We start from the raw sequence: 24,240 nt of genomic DNA on the forward strand, positions 1-24,240 counted from the left end.
GAACACAGTCATTACGAGCATGACCATGATAGGTGCCAGGTGTGCACTATCAATGAGAGAGGATGTCGTCAAGTAAGAAAGGACATCCAAGAGATGATTGACCCAGGGATGATCGAGATACTTCAGAATTGTAATAAGGACGAAGTTGATGTTATCTCCCCCATATTCAGAATTCCTGAGCCTGTTGTCGTCAAGTATGATAGCAGCAAGAAGAAGGTATCACCAGCTCTTGTGATCAAGCCAGCGGGTCCTATCCGGTATGTATCAGACAAAGCTATTCTCTACCGATATAACACAGTCATGTTGGAAGATGGGAAGGAGGTGCTGTTGCCCTTAACTTCTGTAGTAAGCATTTCAGATGTCAGTGGTGTGACCCGTAGTGGTCATGTTTTCTCGGCTCCGCCGAAATCCCACAAAGATGTTGTGAAGAGAACTGATGTCAATCCTGCCGGTCCCGTGGGGACTTCTTCTCAAAATAATCATGTTCCTGTTGTTGACCTTGTTGCTGTTAAAAATAATAATACTCCTATCCTGGTTGGCCAGTCTGGCATTTTGAAAGAGGATGGTGATGAGATGCTAAAGCTCATCAAAACGAGTGAAATTAATATTGTTGATCAGCTGCTACAAACTCCATCAAAGATATTTGTCTTATCTTTGTAGATGAATTCTGAGCCACATCGTGAAGCTTTGCAGAGCGTGTTGGACGTGGCACACGTGGACCACGATGTCACAATAGAGCAGTTTGATAGCATTGTTGCAAATATAACCGCTTGCAACAGTTTGAGCTTCTGTGATGTTGATCTTCCCGAAGAAAGAAAAGACCACAATTGTAGAAGCAAGCTTCAATCCAAGAAGTATTTTGATGAAGACAACTTGCATCAATGCAAAAAGAGAAGAGCTACAAAGATATTTCAAGCATCAAGTATTCAAAGCCGCATATGCATTTGATCAAGCTTCATTTTCAAGTCAACCGTTTGCAAGATTGTTGATTCACTTCTTAGGTATATCTAACTCACTCTTAGATTAGTATACAAGTGTTCAACAATCATGATCTGCATTTGCATCTTTTAACATAACCATTTGTTAACACCTTGAAATGCAAGACACATTTATTTTTAAGTATTTTTCTGCATTTCAACAGTGTTAACCGGTTAACCATATGGGTTAACCGGTTAACAGCTCAGTTTTTCAAATTCTTTGTTAACGTTTGCATGCGTTAACCGGTTAACCCATATGGTTAACCGGTTAACACTGTTCGTTACAGCAAAAAATGTTTTTGAAAAATTATATCTTTTCATCAATGTTCATGAGGGAATTGATACCTCTTTGAAAAGGTGTTTTGGCAATATAAATTATTAAATTTTCAAAATGAATTTTCACCTCCAAGAATTTTCATACAAACTTCAAATAATCACTCTCTCATATTTTTCCTTCCATAAATTTTTGAAAGTGTTCATAATAAAAATTGGCATCTCATTCTATTGTTGAACACTTGCATATTATCTTTTGAGTGACTTATTTATCTAAGGAGAAGATCAATCAAGAGAAGATTGATAACATTACATCTTTGTTAAAATCATTCATAGAATTATTTCTGTTTGACTTGTGATCCAGGATTGTTGGACACAAGGGTTGGTGTTGAAGAGGATTGTTCTTCATACACTTGTTTGTCTATAGGTTAGATAGTAGGCATCACCGTTTGTGTGAATAGGCTGTACCGTATTCTAACTATAGTGAATTCTCTTTCGTGTGAAAGGGGAGTGGATGTACCTTCGGATTGTGAAGGGAACCACTATAATTTCCGGTGTCGTTTACTTTCCGCATTTTAATTTTCCGCACTTAAACAAAAATATCCAAAAACCGGAAACTAGATCGAAGAAATTTTTATCACCTAATTCACCCCCCCCCCCTCTTAGGCGCTTTTACAACTTACATTTGGTATCAGAGCAAGTTATAGGTAACTTGTTCCTAGAGATCCAGCATGGCTTCCGCAAGCATAAATCCGGTTTTCAAAGACGGTGGAAGTAGCAACAAGCCCCCACTCTTCTCCGGAGAATATTTCGATTTCTGGAAAATAAGAATGAAGGCACATCTTGAGGCCCAAGGAGAAGGTATATGGGAAGCAGTTGAAGAAGGTCCACACAATCCGGTGAATGTGGTGAATGGAGTTGGTACCGCAAAGTTGAAAAACACCTATGACGAAGATGATAGGAAAAAGATTCTGAATGAGAAAAAGGCAATCAACATACTCCAAAGCGCTCTTAGTATGGACGAGTTCTTCCGTATATCTCAATGTAAATCGGCAAAGGAGATTTGGGACACCTTGGTTGAAACACATGAAGGAACCACCGAAGTGAAGAGATCGAGGCTAAACACCCTAAGTCAAGAATATGAGATGTTCCGCATGCAGCCCGGTGAATCTATAGTTGCCTTACAAAAGAGATTCGTCCATCTAACAAATCACTTGATCGCTCTGGGTAAAACTTTCACTAATGATGATCTCAACCTAAAAGTCCTAAGATCCTTGACAAGAGAATGGCAACCGAAAGTGACCGCTATTTCGGAAAAGAAGAGTCTCTCAACGATGACATCCGCGTCTCTATTTGGAAAACTTTAAGAACACGAATTGGAACTTGGAAGGCTCGAGAAGCACGAAAGTCAAGAAAAGAAGTCCAAGGGAATTGCCCTGAAGGTTGACTCAAAAAGGGACAAAGATGATGAGACATCCGAAGATGAGAACTTTATGCTTCTTGTAAAGAAGCTTGGTAAGTTTTTTAATAAAAATAAAAATTCCCCTTATCCTAAAAAGAATAACCATTTCAGGAAAAAGGAAGCATCCACATCAATGCAAGACGTTACGTGTTATGAATGTGGACAGCAAGGTCACATAAAGCCGGACTGCCCAAAACTTGCAAAGAAAGGAGGATTCAAAGGCAAGAAGGAATTCAAAAACAAAAAGGCTTACGTCGCTTGGGACGATAATGAGATCAGTTCATCTTCGGAATTGGAAAGCGATGAATGTGCGAACATGGCTCTTATGGCTTCACATCACTCCGATGAAGAAAGCGATGAGGTTAGTAGCAATTTTTCAGTTTATGACAATGACGCACAAGATGTTATAAATGAACTCTTAAAAGAATGCAAGACATTGTATAAAAGTATTTCATCCCAAAAGAAACAAATTTCATCCTTAGAAGAAAAAAATATTGCTTTGGAAAAATATATTGAAAGTGGAAAACAAAAGTTGATGGATGAAAAACAAAGTCTTGCGTGTAAGAATTGTGAATCTTTATCCTTTCAAATTGTTCAACTTAAAAGAGTTTTAGAAAGATATGAAAAAGGTCAAATTGGGTTGGAAGAAATTCTTAAACACCAAAGGTATTCTAATGACAAAAGTGGATTAGGATATTCTAAGTTTTCTAAACCAAGCACAAATAAGACCATTTTTGTTAAAGCAAGTGAACAAGTTGCAAAAGAGAAAGTAAACAATTCTAAAATTATGCATCAAAGTCATAAAAAGAAAATGATTGCTAAGAAGAAGAATTATGTTCCTAGATATAGAAGTAATTTTCAACCTACTTGCTTTTATTGTGGAATCAAAGGGCACACACCTAATGCTTGTTATGTGCGAAACTTTAGCGTTCCAACAGGGCATTATGTGTGGGTTAAAAAGGGTACTAACTACCAAGGACCCAAAGCAATTTGGGTACCTAACAAAACTTGATTTTGTTTTGTAGGTATGCTTGAAGACAACCTCTAATCAATGGTATCTTGATAGCGGTTGTTCAAAGCATATGACGGGCGACATCGACAAATTTTCACATATATCTTTAAAGGCCAAAGGATATGTTACATACGGTGATGACACCAAAGGGAAGATCCTTGGAGTAGGAACCATTGGAGCACCTCCTTTTACCATCATCGAAGATGTCCTTTATGTTGAAGGCCTAAAGCACAATTTACTAAGTATAAGTCAATTGTGTGACAAAGGGTTCCGAATCAATTTCACAAAAGATGAATGTGTGATAGAGCATGAAGTCACCCATGACATCTTGCTAAAAGGTAAAAGGGTTAATAATATTTTTATGACTTCTTTTGATGATTCTTCCTTGAAGGTAAAATGCCTAATGACGAACAACAACGAGGCTTGGCTATGGCATAAAAGATTCGCTCATATACACATGGAGCACATGAACAAATTAATAAAGCATGATCTTGTCGTTGGTCTTCCAAAGATTAAGTTCATCAAGGATAAACTGTGTGACGCATGCCAAAAGGGAAAGCAAACCAAGACAACTTTCAAATCCAAGAATGTTGTATCTTCGTCGAGGCCACTTCAACTCTTGCACATGGATCTCTTCGGTCCATCAAGAACGAAAAGTTTCGGAGGTAATGTTTACGGTTTGGTAATTGTTGATGATTTCTCTAGATATACGTGGACTTTGTTTCTTGTGCAGAAAAGCGATGCTTTCAAGGCTTTCAAAAAATATGCAAAACAAATTCAGAATGAGAAGTCTCTTTCAATAATCTCCATTAGAAGTGACCTCGGGGGAGAATTTCAAAACACATTCTTTGAAGAATTTTGCGAAAAGCACGGAATTTCTCACAACTTCTCCGCACCACGAACACCACAACAAAACGGTGTCGTAGAGAGAAAGAATAGATCCTTGGTGGAACTCGCAAGAACAATGCTCAGTGACTCCAACCTTCCTAAATATTTTTGGGCGGACGCAGTTAGCACAGCATGCTTTGTTAGCAACCGTGTCAACATTCGGCCGATTCTCAAAAAGACTCCGTATGAGCTTTTCAAAGGAAGGAAACCTAATATATCCTTCTTTCACATCTTTGGGTGCAAATGTTTTGTCCTCAACAATGGAAAGGACAATCTTGGTAAGTTTGATGAGAAATCCGACGAAGGTATCTTCCTTGGCTACTCCCTTTCTAGTAAGGCCTTTAGAATTTTCAATAAAAGAACTCTTACTATTGAAGAATCAACGCATGTATGTTTTGATGAAACTAACCCCTCGAAAGAGGATAACCTTGTTGTTGATGACAATGATGATATAATAGATGTATCACAAAAGGAACTTTCAAATGTTCAATCCATTCCACAAGGAGATGGCTCACCAATCATTGAAGAACATCATGATCTACCGAAAGAATGGAAGACTCATAGAGATCACCCCATTGATAAAGTTATTGGTGATATTAGCCAAGGCGTTGCAACACGACTAAATCTCAAAGATGCTTGTCTCAACATGGCTTTTGTGTCTCAAATAGAACCAACCAAAGTCGATGAAGCCTTAGGCGACGATCAATGGATAGTAGCAATGCAAGAAGAACTCAACCAATTCGAAAGAAATCAAGTTTGGAGTCTTGTACCAAGACCAGACAACAAGCACATCATTGGAACAAGATGGGTCTTCAAGAAAAAACTTGATGAGAATGGGATCATAGTTCGTAACAAAGCAAGATTGGTCGCACAAGGATACAACCAACAAGAAGGAATTGGTTTTGATGAGACGTTCGCTCCGGTAGCAAGGTTAGAAGCAATTCGATTATTACTTGCTTTTGCTTGTTCTATGAACTTTCAATTGTTTCAGATGGATGTCAAAAGCGCTTTCCTAAATGGCTATATCAATGAAGAAGTCTACGTCAAACAACCTCCGGGTTTTGAAGACTTCAAGAACCCTTCACATGTTTACAAGTTGAAGAAAGCACTATATGGTTTAAAGCAAGCACCGAGAGCGTGGTATGACCGCCTCAGCAACTTTCTATGTGAAAAGGGATTTGTAAAAGGAAAGGTTGACAAGACTTTATTCATAAAGAAGATCAAGGGTAACACCTTATTGGCTCAAGTCTATGTCGACGACATCATCTTCGGTTCAACAAATAAAGATCTTTGCGAAGAGTTTTCAACCATGATGCAAGGAGAATTCGAGATGTCCATGATGGGAAAATTGAACTATTTTCTTGGACTACAAATCAAGCAAACCAAGGATGGCATCTTCATCAACCAATCCAAGTATTGCAAGGAATTATTGAAAAGATTTGATATGGATAGTTGCAAAGTGATGTCCACTCCTATGGGATCCGGAACGTACGTTGATCAAGATGAATCCGGAATGTCAATAGATATTACAAAATATCGAGGTATGATTGGTTCATTACTATATTTGACGGCAAGCCGTCCTGACATTATGTTTAGTGTATGTTTGTGTGCACGCTTTCAAGCAAACCCGAAGGAATCGCATCTCACCGCCGTGAAGAGAATTATGAAATATCTCAAAGGAACAACGAACGTCGGACTATGGTATCCAAAAGGTAGTATATGCTCCTTGATTGGTTATTCTGATGCTGACTATGCAGGCTGTAAGACCGATAGAAAAAGCACAAGTGGTACCTGTCACATTCTCGGGAATGCACTAGTGTCGTGGGCATGCAAGAAGCAAGCATGTGTCGCACTTAGCACGGCCGAAGCAGAGTACATTGCAGCAGGCAGTTGTTGTGCACAAATTTTATGGCTCAAGCAACAACTTCTGGATTTTGGTATAGACCTCGGCTGCATTCCTCTTCGATGCGATAACACAAGTGCCATCAACATCACAAAGAACCCGGTCATGCATTCAAGGACGAAGCACATAGATATCCGACATCATTTCCTTCGAGATCACGTGCTTAACGGAGATGTAGATGTTACGTTCGTCGATACACATAATCAACTCGCTGACATATTCACAAAACCATTGGCTAAAGAGCAATTCTTCAAGATTCGGCGAGAACTTGGGATTCTCAATGAAGGTGACATTTAACCTTGTCTTCAAATTAATTGTTATGTGGTATAGTTGCTAAAAATGTGTTTACTTTCAGTTTTTTATGTTATGCATGCTAGCACTCTTTTTTCGCCGTTTTCCGTTTTTCCTACTTTCGCATGTCCAAATATCATCCGTTTTAAAATACTTTTAAATCGAAAGTTGCGTATTGATAAGTGCTAATACTTTGTGTAAAAAAATTTTAAAAATCTTTTCCCGGTTCTTCAAAACGGAGCTGCTGTTTTTCTTTTATTTTTGAAAAATTTCAGTCCGTTAACCGGTTAACGGTATAGGTTAACCGGTTAACACTCTTTTATTTTTGAAAAATTTCAGTCCGTTAACCGGTTAACCATATAGGTTAACCGGTTAACACCTCCCAACAGCAACTCTGTTTTCGCGTTTAAAATACAGAACTTTTAAATTAATTGTTTTATTTTTATTACGTGTGTTTATGTTCAATGCATGTGCTTTACTCTTCCACCTTCTCCTCATAACTCTCTCCTCCCTCATTACTCTCCATAAACCCTTCATCTCTTTACATTCAACTTTCATAACTCTCAAACCCTTTTTCCAAAAATCCATCTCTAAACCCTAGAATCTTCATCTTCTTCATGGCTCCACCAAGAATGGGAAAGGCTCCTGTATCATCATCTAGCAGTGAAGAGGAAGAGTTGAAAATGGAAACCGCCAAGAAAAGGAGGATGGATTTCAAAGTCAGGGTTAGACATCTGCTTAAGGGTAAGTATGTGAATCTCAAATCCTTCACTACTTTCTCTTTCCCTGAGTTGTTGAGATACCAAGGATTGCATGCGTTCATCACTGATAATGGGAAAATTTACACTGATTTGGTAAAATCTTTTCTGAATCATTTTACTTTAAATCTGAATGATGATGAACAACACATGCTGTCTGCAACTGTAAGAGACTGTGAAATTGTTACAGACCTTAGGATGCTGGCTGCGTCTCTTAAGATTCCATATTCTGGTTTTTTCCTTCGGAAAGGTGTTAATCATGAGGAAGGAAAATGGGCTCAGTATGATAAGATGGAATACTACTACTCTATCTGCAGATTTCCCAGGGAGGTTGTTATGTCGGGACAGCGCACTTCTCGCATACTCTGCTATGCTAAGAATCTGTCGGTTGACGATCGTATGCTGCATTATGTTATCTGCCATGTCCTGCTGCCCAAGGATTCCAACCTGTCTCAAATCAATGATTTGGAAATGCAAGTTCTGTTTGCAGTGAAGAACAAAATCCGAGTTAATTGGCTGCCCACTATGATGTATCATCTGCAACAGCAACTTTCTCTCAAAACAAGGCTGCCATACGGTCGCCTTATCTCAAGGATTTTGGAACTCACAGATATGGAAATCGGGAGAGAACCATTTTTGGCTATGACCACTACCGCAAATGAAATCAACGGCGTTACCATCATGAAAAATACTGGAATTATTCAAAGCAACGACGGCTCCTACAAATATGATGATGGGTCCTCCTCTTCAAACTTCCCTATTCCGGAAGGTGGCATTTCCAATGAGTTTCTCTATACTACCATGATGAGCCACCACCGTGAAACCACCCGTGCTATCAAGAGTCTTCGGAACCTAGTGTTGAGTTCCCGCAACCTTCCCGTAGAAGATGATGAAGGTGATGACGGTAGTGAAGCGGATGGCGAGGAGGATGAGGCCGGTTCGGAAGAAGAATAAAGCACTATGTTTTTTCTTTGTTTATGTTTTCTGTTATATGTTGTTCTAGTGTTTTTGTTGTTAAACTATGTTTATGCGTGTTATGTTTACCAAACACTTAACTTTTAATCCATTTTATTCTGTCATACTTTGTGATTCAATGTTCATCTGATAATCGCAAAATGTATGTTTACTTGTATGCTTTTCCTTTTTCATAAGTCTCTTCCTTTTTGCTAATGACAAAGGGGGAGAAGACTTGTTTCTCTAATGGTTCTCTATGCAGAATTGTTGTATGCCTCTCATTTAGGGGGAGTTCTTAAACTTAGGGGGAGAATCAAACTTAGAGAAACTTCACTTTCATGCATCTATCTCAAAGTGGTTGTCATCATCAAAAAGGGGGAGATTGTAGAAGCAAGCTTCAATCCAAGAAGTATTTTGATGAAGACAACTTGCATCAATGCAAAAAGAGAAGAGCTACAAAGATATTTCAAGCATCAAGTATTCAAAGCCGCATATGCATTTGATCAAGCTTCATTTTCAAGTCAACCGTTTGCAAGATTGTTGATTCACTTCTTAGGTATATCTAACTCACTCTTAGATTAGTATACAAGTGTTCAACAATCATGATCTGCATTTGCATCTTTTAACATAACCATTTGTTAACACCTTGAAATGCAAGACACATTTATTTTTAAGTATTTTTCTGCATTTCAACAATGTTAACCGGTTAACCATATGGGTTAACCGGTTAACAGCTCAGTTTTTCAAATTCTTTGTTAACGTTTGCATGCGTTAACCGGTTAACCCATATGGTTAACCGGTTAACACTGTTCGTTACAGCAAAAAATGTTTTTGAAAAATTATATCTTTTCATCAATGTTCATGAGGGAATTGATACCTCTTTGAAAAGGTGTTTTGGCAATATAAATTATTAAATTTTCAAAATGAATTTTCACCTCCAAGAATTTTCATACAAACTTCAAATAATCACTCTCTCATATTTTTCCTTCCATAAATTTTTGAAAGTGTTCATAATAAAAATTGTCATCTCATTCTATTGTTGAACACTTGCATATTATCTTTTGAGTGACTTATTTATCTAAGGAGAAGATCAATCAAGAGAAGATTGATAACACTACATCTTTGTTAAAATCATTCATAGAATTATTTCTGTTTGACTTGTGATCCAGGATTGTTGGACACAAGGGTTGGTGTTGAAGAGGATTGTTCTTCATACACTTGTTTGTCTATAGGTTAGATAGTAGGCATCACCGTTTGTGTGAATAGGCTGTACCATATTCTAACTATAGTGAATTCTCTTTCGTGTGAAAGGGGAGTGGATGTACCTTCGGATTGTGAAGGGAACCACTATAATTTCGGGTGTCGTTTACTTTCCGCATTTTAATTTTCCGCACTTAAACAAAAATATCCAAAAACCGGAAACTAGATCGAAGAAATTTTTATCACCTAATTCACCCCCCCCCCCCCTCTTAGGCGCTTTTACAACTTACAACAATTTGGTTTTACACATTTCTATGAGCTGTAAGGATGATACCTTGTCCAATGTGTTAGTGGACACAGGATCATCCCTTAATGTGTTGCCAAAATCTACTCTTGCTAAACTTTCGTACCAGGGGCCTCCCATGAGGCAGAGTGGAGTGGTTGTGAAAGCGTTTGATGGATCACGCAAAACAGTGATCGGCGGATTAGAACTCCCGATTAAGATTAGACCTAGTGATTTCCAGATCACTTTCCAGGTCATATTCATCCGTCTTACAACTGTTTGCTTGGCAAACCATGGATTCACGAGGCAGGCGCTGTGACATCCACCCTGCACCAAAAGTTGAAGTTCGTGAAGAACAAAAAGTTGGTGGTGATAGGGGGAGACAAGGCTCTCTTGGTAAGTCATTTATCTTCCTTCTCCTACATTGATGTTGAGGATGAGGTTGGGACTCCATTCCAAGCCTTGTCTATTGCTGAGCCTTCGAGGAAAGGACTTTCTTCATTTGTCTCCTACAACGATGCAAAGTTCGCCATTGAGCATGGTGCAACTACTGGTTTAGGGAAAATGATAAAGTTGGAAGATAATAAGTCCCGAGCTGGCATAGGGTATTCTTCTGGTGTTTCCAATGAGCGTGGGTTGTTCCAGAGTGGAGGTTTTATCCACACCGTTGAAGATCAAGAAGCTGCTGCCATTGTTAAAGATGATGAAGAGGAAGACCTTTGCAACTTTGTCATACCTGGCGGAATCTGGAATAATTGGGTCGTTGTTGATGTTCCAACAGTTATCCATAAGTCAACGTAATATGTTCATTTTGTTTGAAGACCCTTCTCCCATGCCAAAAGGAGAAGTGAAGACATTGTTGGCAAAATTGGACTAATACAATGATATTCATTCAATAATCACATGTTAAATGTTTGTTTTTTCAAATTATTTTTTCCTTTTTGCTTTTTGCATGAAATTGGTGATGACGATAAAACCCTAAAAAGAGAATAAAATCAATTTTTCATCTGCATAATGATTTGCCTTGTTTGAATTCTGAAATCTCTTTTATACTCAAAATTATTATGCAGGTTAATCAAACCCATTAAACATAATGATCCAACATCATCTCCCAACTTTGAGTTCCCTGTATTTGAGGCAGAAGAAGATGCTGCTGAAGAGATTCCTGATGAGATTACCCGTCTTCTTGAGCACAAGGAGAAGATCATTCAGCCGCATCTTGAGAATCTGGAAACAGTCAACTTGGGGATTGAAGATTGCATTCGTGAGGTGAAGATTGGGGCACTCCTTAAAGAGTCTGTGAAGAAGGGGTTGATTGAGTTGCTACAAGAATATGTCAACGTCTTTGCCTGGTCGTATGAAGACATGCCTGGTCTAGATACTGATATTGTGCAACATTTCTTGCCTTTGAAGCCTGAGTGTGTGCATGTGAAAAAGAAGCTCAGAAGAACTCATCCTGATATGGCAATGAAGATTAAAGAAAACGTTCAGAAGCAAATTGATGCGGGGTTTCTGGTGACTTCTACATATCCTTAATGGGTGGACAATATTGTGTTTGTGCCTAAGAAAGATGGAAAAGTATGAATGTATGTGGATTACCGTGACTTGAATAAAGCTAGTCCGAAAGATGATTTTCCTCTACCACATATTGATATGTTGGTAGACAATACGGCTATATTCAATGTCTTTTCCTTTATGGACGGATTTTCCGGTTATAATTAGATTAAAATGGCACCCGAGGATATGGAGAAGACAACATTCATCTAACCTTGGGGAACATTCTGTTATCGAGTGATGCCCTTCAGTTTGAGAACGTTGGAGCCACGTATCAACGTGCTATGACTTCCTTGTTTCATGATATGAAGCACAAGGAGATTGAGGTGTATGTTAATGATATGATTGCAAAGTGGAAAAAGGAAGTTGAACATGTAGAACACTTGTTGAAGCTTTTTCATCGTTTGAGGAAGTACAAGCTCCGCTTGAATCCGAACAAGTGTACATTTGGAGTACGTTCCTGCAAGTTATTGGGCTTTATTGTCAGCGAAAGAGGTATTGAGGTTGATCCTGCCAAGGTCAAAGCAATACAAGAGATGCCTGCGCCCAAAACTGAGAAGCAAGTCCGAGGTTTTCTTGGCCGCTTGAATTATATTTCGAGATTTATATCCCACATGACTGCCACATGTGCGCCTGTATTCAAGCTCCTCTGGAAAGATCAGCGTCATGATTGGACCGAGGATTGCCAAAAGGCCTTTGAAAGTATCAAAGAGTATCTGTCCGAGCCTCTGATTCTGTCTCCACCTGTTGAAGGGAAACCATTGCTTATGTACTTGACAGTGCTTGATGATTCCATGGGTTGTGTCCTTGGTCAGCAAGATGAATCAGGGAAGAAAGAGTATGTGATATACTACTTGAGTAAGAAGTTCACTGATTGTGAGTCTCGATACTCAATGCTTGAGAAAACATGATGTGCTTTGGCTTGGGCTGCTAAGCGCTTACGCCAGTATATGTTGAATCATACGACTTGGTTGATAGCCAAAATGGATCCAATCAAGTATATCTTTGAGAAGCCTGCCTTAACTGGTAGAATCGCCCGTTGGCAGATGTTGTTATCTGAGTATGACATTGAGTGTCGAGCTCAGAAAGCTATTAAAGGTAGTATCTTGGCTGACCATTTGGCAAATCAACCAATTGAAGATTATCAGTCTGTTCAGTACGACTTCCCTGATGAGGAGATTCTGTTTTTGAAGATGAAAGATTGTGATGAGCCTACGCTCGATGAAGGGCCAGAGCCTGGTTCCCGATGGGGTATGGTGTTCGACAGCGTTGTTAATCAGTATGGAAATGGTGTAGGGGCAGTGATTATTACTCCTCAAGGCACACATTTTCCTTTTACAGCAAGGCTAACTTTCAAATGCACAAATAATATGGCGGAGTATGAGGCCTGTATTATGGGTTTGGAAGAATGTTTTTATCTTAGGATCAAACATCTTGATGTTTATGGTTCGGCCCTTATTTTTTATCAGATTAAGGGTGAATGGGAGACGAATCAGCCTGGCCTCATCCCATATAGAGATTATGCGAGGAGGATTTCAACTTTCTTTACTGAGGTTGACTTCCATCATATTCCTCAAGATGAGAATCGGATGGCAGATGCTCTTGCTACACTTGCTTCAATGATTATGGTGAAGTATTGGAATGAAGTCCCCAATATTACTGTGATGCGCTTGGATAGACCAGCTCATGTATTTACAGTTGAGAAAGTGAAAGATGATAAGCCATGGTATTATGATATCAAGTGTTTTCTTTAGAGTCAGATTTACCCGCCTGGGGCATCTGTTAAAGATAAGAAGACTTTGAGGAGATTATCTGCCAGCTTCTACCTTAATGGTGATGTGCTTTATAAGAGGAATTTTGACATGGTTTTTCTCAGATGCGTGGATAGACACGAAGCAGACCTGTTGATGACTGAAGTCCATGAGGGTTCATTTGGTACTCATTCTAAAAGACATGCCATGGCAAAGAAGATGTTGAGAGCAGGCTACTATTGGCTGACAATGGAGTCTGACTGCTGCAAATATGTGAAGAAATGCCACAAGTGTCAGATTTATGCGGATAAGATTCATATTCCCCCGACACTTGTGAATGTTATTTCCTCACCATGGCCTTTCTCCATGTGGGGAATTGACATGATTGGCATGATTGAGCCAAAGGCGTCAAACGGTCACCGTTTTATTCTCGTAGCTATTGATTACTTCACCATGTGGGTTGAAGCGGCATCGTATGCGAATGTGACCAGGCAGGTGGTTGTGAGGTTTATCAAGAACCAACTCATATGCCGATATGGTGTGCCAAACAAGTTTATTACTGATAATGGATCTAACTTGAACAACAAGATGATGAAAGAGCTGTGTAGCGAGTTCAAGATTGCACATCATAATTCTTCTCCCAATAGACCCAAGATGAATGGGGTTGTTGAAGCTGCGAACAAGAACATCAAGAAAAGTATTCAGAAGATGGTTGTTACATACAAATATTGGCATGAGATGTTGTCATTTGCTTTGCATGTTTATCGTACATTTGTCCGTACTTCAACAGGGGCAACCCCTTTCTCTCTTGTATATGGCATGGAGGTTGTGCTCCCCGTAGAGGTTGAGATCCCATCAATGAGAGTCTTGATGGAAGCCAAGTTAGCCGAGGCTGAATGGGTTCAGATTCGTTATGACTAACTTAATTTGATTGAAGAGAAGAGATTGACTGCCATGTGTCATGGTCAGTTGTATCAGCAAAGGATAAAGAAATCCTTTGATAAGAAGGTCAAGCCTCGTGTGTTTCAAGAAGGTGACCTCGTGCTCAAGAAAGTCTTGTCTTTCGCGCCCGATTCCAGGGGCAAGTGGACTCCAAACTATGAAGGTTCATACGTTGTTAAGAGATTCTTTTCAGGCGGTGCTTTGTTGCTTACAACTATGGATGGGGAGGATTTCACTCGTCCTGTGAATTCAGATGCAGTCAAGAAATACTTCGCCTAAAAATAAAAATAGAATAGCTCGGTAAGTTGAAAACTCGAAAGGGAGGCTTAGGAAAAAAATAAGCGTCTCAGTGGATTGAAAACCCGAAAGGGCGGTCCAGGCAAAAGTTAGAGACATGAGAAAATGATGAATATATATATCCCACTAGATTGAGTACCTCACCCTGGGGAAATCTAGGCAAAAATTAGGGATTTGGCAAGTAACTGCATCCTGACAAGACTTTGTTCTACAGTTGTCTTCTGTCAAAGATTCTCGCTCAGTCATCGTCAACTGAAGTTTCAAATACATTGGATTTAGAGTTAGTGGAGAAATGGTCATTATGTTCAATCTAGCCCTTTTTCCAATATATATTACCAATTTCAGATTTGTAAAGATCCATGGAGTCTCGCCATTTGCGGACTACCATTCTATCAAATAAATTTGAGCATTTATCCAATTCTTTACACTCTTATTTGTTTTTGTTTAACAAATGTTTGCATGTTTTAATTGATAAATATCATTGTTTTAAACAAATAAAGTTTTTATAAATTGTTTTTAAACAAAGTGAACATTCACAAAGACTAAAAGGATAAATGGAATGTCTTCAATGCCCTCCCAAGGATAGTACGATTTCCAAAAGGTAAGGCACTTGGTCATATTCTAGCATGTTGATATCCTCTTCATCAAACTTCAGTTGTTTCATCAGCAAGAAGTTGTTTAGAGTAGTTGGTGAAGGTCTTGTGTCCCTTTTCATCCCCAGCATGGCACGTGTTGGCGAAGGATTCATTTCCGTTTCCCTCAGCCAAGGTATCTCCTTTGAGAATGTTGGAAGTTTATCCCCAGTATGGTCACCTACAGTTTATCCCCTGCAGGGTTACCTGACCTGAGCTTGATAATTTGTATCCACTCCGAGTCTGAAGATCTCATCCAGTATTGGACGGTGATGAGGAAGATGTGTTGTTTCCTTCCCCAGCGGAGCAAATTGTTCTTTCTCCCCTTAGCAGAGTTGGTCTCTCCAGCAGTTAGAAGGGAGTGTTTTGATTGATGGGTATCTGTTTGGTGGTTCTTCCCCACAGAGCTTCACATCATTCCTTGATAAGTTCCCCTGTAGAGTTTCTTCTACGATGGATCTTATTGGTATTCAACAACCTTTCCCTGAGAATAATTGGAAAATCCTCGGCAGTTGGTAGTTGTGACTTTGCCTATCCTCAACAGTGATCTGTGTCTCCTGGTATTAGATCAGCCCCACCAGAACTGATTTCTCCTGTGGGCCTTGTCTTTCTTTTTGAAGATATTACGCTGGATGTCCGTTTGTGGATCTTGGGCCTGTTTGTGTTAGATATGTCTGTCTGTCAGCATTAATCATACATAAATCACGCATATATATGCATAATCATAGCATTCAGATATTCATGATTGCATTCTTTGCCATATATCTTTGCTTGCTATCTCCTGCTATTGGTGAAATGTTCTTCCCTAAGCATATGGTGGTGTCTGATCTCTCCATATAGAGTCAGCCCTATAGGCAAAAAGTGTCTATCTTTCCTTCTTTATCCCCCACTGAGTTATGTCCTCGTGGATGATTATTGTTTCAGTTTCCGCCCTAATTATGTATCGGGTTGGAATTACTCCCCTGAGTTATATCCTCATTGGGTTGAGTCTTGTTTAATTGTGTCTTTCTAGTTTGTTCCTAGATTGACTCCTTTCTTGTTATCCCCTGCAGTTCCCTTGTGGTTTAGTTGATCAATTGCTCAGTAACTAGTAATTGTTCATTCTTTTCCCCAGTGGACCTTTGTGGCCTTCTACCCAGTAACCGGTTGTTGTAAGTCCTATTTCTGTGGTTCTCTACCCAGCAACCGGTAGAATTAATCCCCTCTTTGTTGGTTATCATTACCCAGTAACCGGTATTGATATTCCTTCGTTTTGAGTATACCACCTAGTAACCGGTGATATATCTCTTGGATAATTGCTTTTGTTGAGCAATTCATCCCCCGCGAGTCATCTTTCATTTACCCTTGTTTGGTAATGATTGTTTCTCCTCCTGATTGGTCATTATTTTATACCCAGTAACCGGTATCCCGATGTCCTTTCTTTCGGACGATTTATCCTTTATTAACCCAGTAACCGGTTGTGGATAATCTTCCATGCGAGTATGTTATCTATGTTATGACGGTAATATATAATATATCTCATGCGCTCTTCAGTCGAAGTCTTTTCTTCCCCAGTTGAGTAAGATTCGTTTTCCCTTGTGGGATCGAATGCCCATCCTGTAAGTCGAGTTTGCTTTTTCAGCCCTCCTTTCGGATGATGAGTGTCTTGGATTTGGTCCCAATTCACGCCTGGTTGGTCACCTATTATATGCCCAGTAACCGGTATCCCTGGTGCTCCTTCCTTCTGCTCCCTATTATGACTTTTTGTCCCCTGTGGAGTCAGTTTTTCCTGAGTTGAGATGTGCCATTTGGGTCCTCCTCAGATGTTTCGGGTGATTGATATCTCTCACCCTTATACTGGTCTTAGATATTCTTTCTCCCTGAGCACGTTGTTCTCTCACCCAGTAACCGGTGTTTTGATAACACGTCTCTCTTTATTACCCAGTAACCAGTGGTATCTCGTTGTTTCTTCCTCAGCTGAGTCCTTTGTGGACATCCCCGTCTGAGTCCGAATTTTTATCCGAAGTATCCTTTGCGGATAGTTTTGCTGTATTGGCATATTCCCCAATACATTCATTCCTTGCGTTAGCTCGAGTCTTTCCATCGATTTATTTTCGTGGAAATCCCTTCGTGTCTCCCAGCAAGTTTTCAAGTTGTGACCTGCTCACGCATTTTTTCTTGTTTCCCCCCAGAGTCTCTGTCTCCCTAGTGAGTGTGTTACTCCTATGGATCTTCATTTTCCTCCGATTTCTTTTCCTTTGTGGTAATTATTCACCATGAATATTTTATTTTGCATGCATACGTTTGCATCATGAGGTCTCTTAAGAACCAAAATTCGTCTCTTTGTTATTATTTAAGCCCATTCTACCTCGTCGAGACGAAGATTTTAACCTTCATATCTCCGGCAAGAATGACCTTAAATAGGGGCATCTGTAAGACCCTAATTTTGATCCTAAGATCCCTCATGGCATCATATCATTTGCTCAATGCATTTCCTCAAGGATCATAGCATGGTTAGCTCCTTAACCTTAGGGTTGGGACTTCTGTGAGTTGGTTTGAGACCACCAAGCATACTTGTATCGTATATTATTGTTTTTCTTATTTTTTATTACTAACCAAAAGCACAAAAATATGTCACTAACTCTTTTGTTTTGAAGCTCAAGTGATCATGTGCTCTCATGCTCCTAGGAGGCTCCTAAGCTCAAAGAAATGGCTAGATGAAGATGAGGAAAAGCATGAAAATGGTCCAAAAAGTTCCTAATCATCATATATGTCTCCCAAGTATCTCAATTGGCCAATTTGATCAAGATAACCCAAAGGGCTTGAGGATTGTTTCCCAAGGAAACCCTAATTCAACTATGCATTGAATGTGCCTTGCTCATGAAGCAACCTCAATGCATGATCAAATTCAATCAAGGGAAGTTCTTTCATTCATTATTTTATTCATATATGAGCTTATGTCAGACTCCTCAATCATTCATTCATCAAGATTGGAAGTTTGGCCTTGAAAGGTTGACCAGTCAAGTCATCTGATTAAACTGAGGTTCACTGAGATACAACTTATGATGTGTTTATGTAATGAAGATGACCCCCAAGAGCAAAATTGTTCTTAAGAACCATATGAACAACTTTAATGTTCATCAAAAATCCATTTGAAACATGGAAGATCATCATTCATTTCAAAACATTATAGGTCATTTTGACTGAAACCCTAATCTTGGGTCAACTTCCCAAGGACCTAACTTCCTTAGTATTTATGATTTTGAGGTGGGACCAAATTTATTGGAAATTATAAGATGTCTACTTAAAATGTTATGTTAGACAAAATTTCAAAATCCCAAAAGAAATACATGTGATAATACAAAACATTATAGGTCACTTTGGACCTAAGTTATTGAATTTGAAAAATACCCAACTTCAAGTGCCCATAACTTTCTCATGAAAAATCCAAATGATACAACATTTGAGTCTAAATTTATCATCTTGAAAATATCTACAACTTTGATGTTGGAGGTTTTTCCATTTGAGGCTTGCATCATAAAAATAGAAGGGCTTGAAGATGCTTCTTTTTGGTAAATTTTTCAAAGGAGAACCTAGACATGATTTGTACCCAAACCTTCACAGCCAGTTTTCATAAATTTCCAATTGCCAAATGATTTTTTTCCCAACATGACTTTTGTTCCTTATTTTAAGGGATTTCCAACCATTACTCACATTAAATTTTTGGACTTTCCATGAGTGAGTTTCGAAGAGCTTTATGTTTATGTTCATTTTTGCATTTCACTTTGTAACTTCATGTGCAAGCAAATGCCAAGCCAATTGCACGTCCAATTCACTTCCATTTGAGTTCAGCATGGATTTGCATTCATTCTTGGGCCTTACATGCGCCAAGACAGGCCCATGCAAGGAGAATTTAAAATTCATTCACACGAGCCAAGCATTGCATTGCATCACATTTCAGCTATAAATAGAAGCTCATTCTCATTCAAATGGTAACCAAGTGGAGATCTGAATTGCTGCTGAATTGAAAACCAAACCCTCACTAAAGGAATTTCCAATTTTCTCTTTCAATTTCAAGCTTGAATTTCAACATCATTAGTTGATTTTCAAAGCTAAATTCCTTAACCTTGCATCATCATCACACTTCCAGAGCAAAAGTAGATCAAGTTGGACAATTCGTGTTGTTTGAAGCTTCATTTCAGAGGTAGAACCTCAAACTTTTTTGATTCAGATCTTGCAATATAATGTGAATCTCTTTGGTTTGTGCTGTTTTCTGAAGTCCTCATGCTTGAGGCAGGCCAATGGTGGTCTTAATTTTGCAAATCGTGCCATTTCAGTTCATGTACCATGACGTTTAAGCTCATGTTTCTCTCTTAATAGGAACTGTGAGAATGATCCATGGTTATAGGGGTGATGTACATCACCTCATCTTCATTTTGATATCCTCAGTTTTCATTTTCATTAAAGTTTAATTTCCTGCGCGTGGTGGTCGGATTTGGTTAGATCGCCGGAGAAGATGGTGGTTTCCACCACCATCCCCACGTGGAAACCTTGGAACCATTAGATCATGCTGAAACGTTTTAATCTTGGCCTTCCAATGTTTTGACTTATTTTAATGCAATGTGTGATGCGTTTGACTCACGTATACCATGTGACCGCGCCTCTGAGCCCTAGGATCATTGCCACGTCAATTAATGAAGTTATCATGTGGCTGCGCATTTTTGCTATTTTCCTTATTTTCTGTTAATTCCATTTAATTCCTTTTATTTTCAAAAATTCATAAATATTTTATTTGAAGTCACATAAATATGAGACCAATGCCAAAAAAAATCTTGAAAAAATCTAGATTCATATTTTGATTTTTAATTATTTTTGTGACTTCATTTAATATTTTTTGTGAATTATTTGGTTTTTAATAGTTTTAATTCATTTTTAATAACTTTCTGATATTTGAAAAATCCAAAAATATTTTCTTAACACCTATGGATCATGATAAGTCAATGCAAAATAGTCTCATCAATTTCTTAATTGATTTGAGATTTATTTGAGATTTTAATTCATTTGTGTTATTTTTCATTGTTCTTAATTATTTTTCAATAGTTTCTGATTTCAAAAATTATTGAGAAAAATTGTCAAAGTTTGTTTGACCATGTTAGACCTATGAGAATTTAATTGGACTTGTTGAAGTTGATTTGAATTAAATTTGAGGTTTGACCATATTTTGTATATTTTATTTTGCATTTATTTTTAATTCCAAAAATACCAAAAAAATATGTTTGACTTGTTGACTTGCAACCTTCATTTCTCTTCTGTTTAGCATTGATTGGTGATGATTTGGTTCACTTTTGACCAATTGTATTTGATGCTTGAATTCTCTTTTCATCTATTTCATCTTTATCCCATTTCTTTTTATTTTGGCCAATGAGTTAATGTCTTCTGGTTGGTCTTGACAAATGAGAGGTTTAACCTTCTTTGATCCAAATCAAACTCAGCTTGATCCAAGATCAAGTGAGTTGCTTGAATCAAACTTGGACATGTTTTAATAATTAGAAACTTTGGCCTTATGCCATTGAATTTTTAAACTTTTCCTTAAATCAAACTTGTGAATGAACTTAATCATATTGACTTTAATTTCAAAAAGACAAAAAGAACTAACAACCCCATTCAAATATTTGGCCATCTTTGTGCCTTTCTCTGCTAAACGTTTGTTAAAATCAATTCACCAACTTCTTTGAAATTTTTACCACGAACTACGGGGTTTTGATCCCTCATTTTTATATTGGTACGTAGGCATAGGACCGAAGGTCTTGTCAAACACAAAAATATAATTAATGAATTCTTTTCTCATCCCACCATTCCATTTTTATCAAACACATTTTCAACAAAAACACTTGCACACAAAAAGGGCTCCCTAGGAGTACCTAAGACACTTTGGGTGCTAACACCTTCCCTCTGTCTAACTAACCCCTTTACCTGTAATCTTTGGCATTTTATTAGTTTTGATTTGAAAACTTCTTATCTTTGGGTTGTTGTTCGTACTTTTCCCTTTTCCTTTAGAAACAAATAAGGATCGGTGACGACTCTGATTTTTCAATTGACGTCAAGATAATCTATAGCTTGATGGTCACGAATGCACCGCTATAAGGGTAAGGAAGTGTTTGGGTCGCAGGTTACATTCATGTGGTCATACATACAAACAAAGGGTACAGGCTCAAACGGGGTTAACAAGGGATAATATTAAAGGGATGGATAGAAAGGCTCAGGGTTATTTTTCAAACAACGTGCGTCAGTGTGTTTATATATGTAGTGATATTCCTAGAGAACATACGCAAATTAAGAATGATAAAGACATACATGAATATCGCTTGTGATGACAAATATGTTTGGCTTTTTACTCGCTCACCGTGTCAGGTAAAGCTTGACATAATCCACACTACTTCTAGCATGGTGTGGCTTCTTACTCAGCTCAGAATGCATAGTGAACCTATGTTAGTCGAGCTTGAGACAGTACGTCTGATCTTTTTCTTCAGCAGTATCAACTTTTCGGGAAGCTCTTTTAATAACAAGCAATAGTAAATGGAGTGATCATTTCATCCACTACCACTAACAGTCATCACCTAATCTAACAATAACACCAAGAACCTGAAATACATGCAGCAAATAATACCCAACAGTAAAAACAAACCAAATGTAAAACAGTAAACAAAATGTGAAATGATAAAATAAAATAAAAAACATAAAACAATAAAAACATTATTAAACCTCCCCCGCACTTGAACTAAACATTGGCTTCAATGTTTTAGAACAAGATAGAAGGAGGGTGACTCACAGTGCCCTATTGAGGAGGCTGGGGCAGAAAGTGAAACATCGATTGTCACATCATCAGGTTCATCTCATCCAACACCGCCCCCTTGTTGAGCTTGCTCGATGCCTTATCTTGATTGCTCGATTTGAAGGTCACCGAGCTCGGTTTATACCCATGCCCATTGGTCGTGATTCATGGATGATGACCCAACGCCCTGTTGGGTTGACTCTTGGGGTGAGGGTACAAATGGCTCCTGATGTTGCTCATCTTCATTCATCTGTTCACCTGCAACCATATTTTTAGCATCGTAGCCTTCCTCTGTATCATACAACCAATTAGCACAATCAGCAATACTTACTTTGTCGGGATTAGGTAGTGCAATGATAAACCTTTTACGGATAAGAACAGAGTAGTAATCATGTGCAACAGAAATCATACCTTGTTGGATGAGAGTCGCCATATCAATTTTTGAATTACCTGTCACCAGGGTGTCTTCAAGCAAACCGCATGATAACCGAAATGTTCAACAATCTAGGTAATCATGCCCCCAACAGAAATACCACCGGATTTTTCCCGGCTAACTCTCCCTAAGTAATCAGCTACAAAGACAGCAACATTGATGGTCTGATCATGTGCCATCGAGTACAGGAAGAACAACTCCCACTAAGTTGCCATGCCCGTACTATCACCCCATCCAAACAGAGTATACGCCAGACCTTTTTGGGCATAGCGGAAACACGGGTTCTGGATGTCGAAGGCTTTTGCACCCATAGAGGTGTAATTAGTCCTCCAAGTAATAGTATTCCAGAAATCTTGTGGAGCAAACCCTTCAGGGACCGTACCAGGTCCGTATAGTGGGAGTCGGAGAATACCAGCCAACTCCTCAACAGATAGCTCATGATAATTATTAAAAAGGCGGAATCGAAGAGTACCATGGTAGTACCTCGTCATGTTAATCCACCGCTTCTCTAGTTGGAATTCAAGTGTGCTCAAAAAAGCGTGATGCGCTCATAGGTCGGCGCTTCGAGACTTTGAATTCCAACATACCCAGCACATGGAACATCCTATCAACTTCCATCTTTAAGCCTAAATCATGAAGGTTTGGTCACACATATACCTGGTGGGGGTTAACTTCCGCTTTCTATGAATGGCGTACTGTTGCTCTTGCTCCGGATTATCGAAGACAGTGTTGTGCGGGTTCGGATTCCGGTTGCTCCTCTTTCATGGCCTCGAGGTCTCGTCCATTTGTTTCTTCCCTTGAACAATTATCCTTGGGGGCATTTTCATACCTACAAAAAAGGAATAGAAATTCAAAATTAGAATTAGAAAAAACGGACACAATGGGTGTGATGAGGGTGAAAAATGGAGAAGGATTCGTGAAGGGAGTTTGTCATTTGGTTTTGTTATGGTGGTAACTGTAGCGGGGTATTCGTTACCATTAGAGATATTGACTAAATCCAAGGTAAATCATACAAGTCGAGTCGCCACCGCACTTCTATTTATCCAAAGGAATGGTTAGAAAGCGAACAAAAACCTAAAAGTTTTATCGAATCAAAAACTAGTAAAAATGTCAGAGATCTGGGTAAGGGGGTTGGTTATGCAATGGGAAGGTATTAGGCACCCAAAGCATCCTAGGTACTCCTAGGGAGCCCTTTTCACATTTGTTGCAAAGGTTGTTGTTTTTGTGAAAATTTATTTGTGCAAACATGATTGAAGGGATGAGAAAAGCGTGTATGTTTATCTAATGTACTACTTACTAAAAGAAGGGTCAAAAGAAAATGACTCGCACGGACGTCGCATCCACTGCATACGTATCTCATCTGAATTTGAGAATCAGAGTCCTCGTAGCTCGGCTACCTATGGGTTAAAGAGGAGTGTGCTCGCTAAGACATCGCGTCTTATGCCTACGTATCTCATCTGGGATGAAAATCAGAGCAAAACGTAGTTCGACCACCTATGGGGTAAGGGTTGTGTTTTGGGGTGAACGACGTTACTACGCAATCTACCGGATGCTCGACCTTTGGAGACTTACTCGCCTGTAGTAGAAGGAGATAACGTGTTCTTAGGAGAAGAAAAATCAATGAGTTTGGGGTAATGAGGATAAGACCTCATAGCTCATAACCCTGGACGGGGTGAGCTCATGACAAAAAGGCAGTCCTAGGTGAAGGAATCTGCATAAAGTAAACACACAAAACATTGCCTCCTATCGAGGTCTTCCAGCTAAGAAAGCGGTAACAATGTAGAAAAAATAAAGGTACCACACGGATAAAAATCCGAAG

The sequence above is a fragment of the Lathyrus oleraceus genome, chromosome 6, assembly GCF_024323335.1.
Source record: "Lathyrus oleraceus cultivar Zhongwan6 chromosome 6, CAAS_Psat_ZW6_1.0, whole genome shotgun sequence".
Taxonomy (NCBI): domain Eukaryota; kingdom Viridiplantae; phylum Streptophyta; class Magnoliopsida; order Fabales; family Fabaceae; genus Lathyrus; species Lathyrus oleraceus.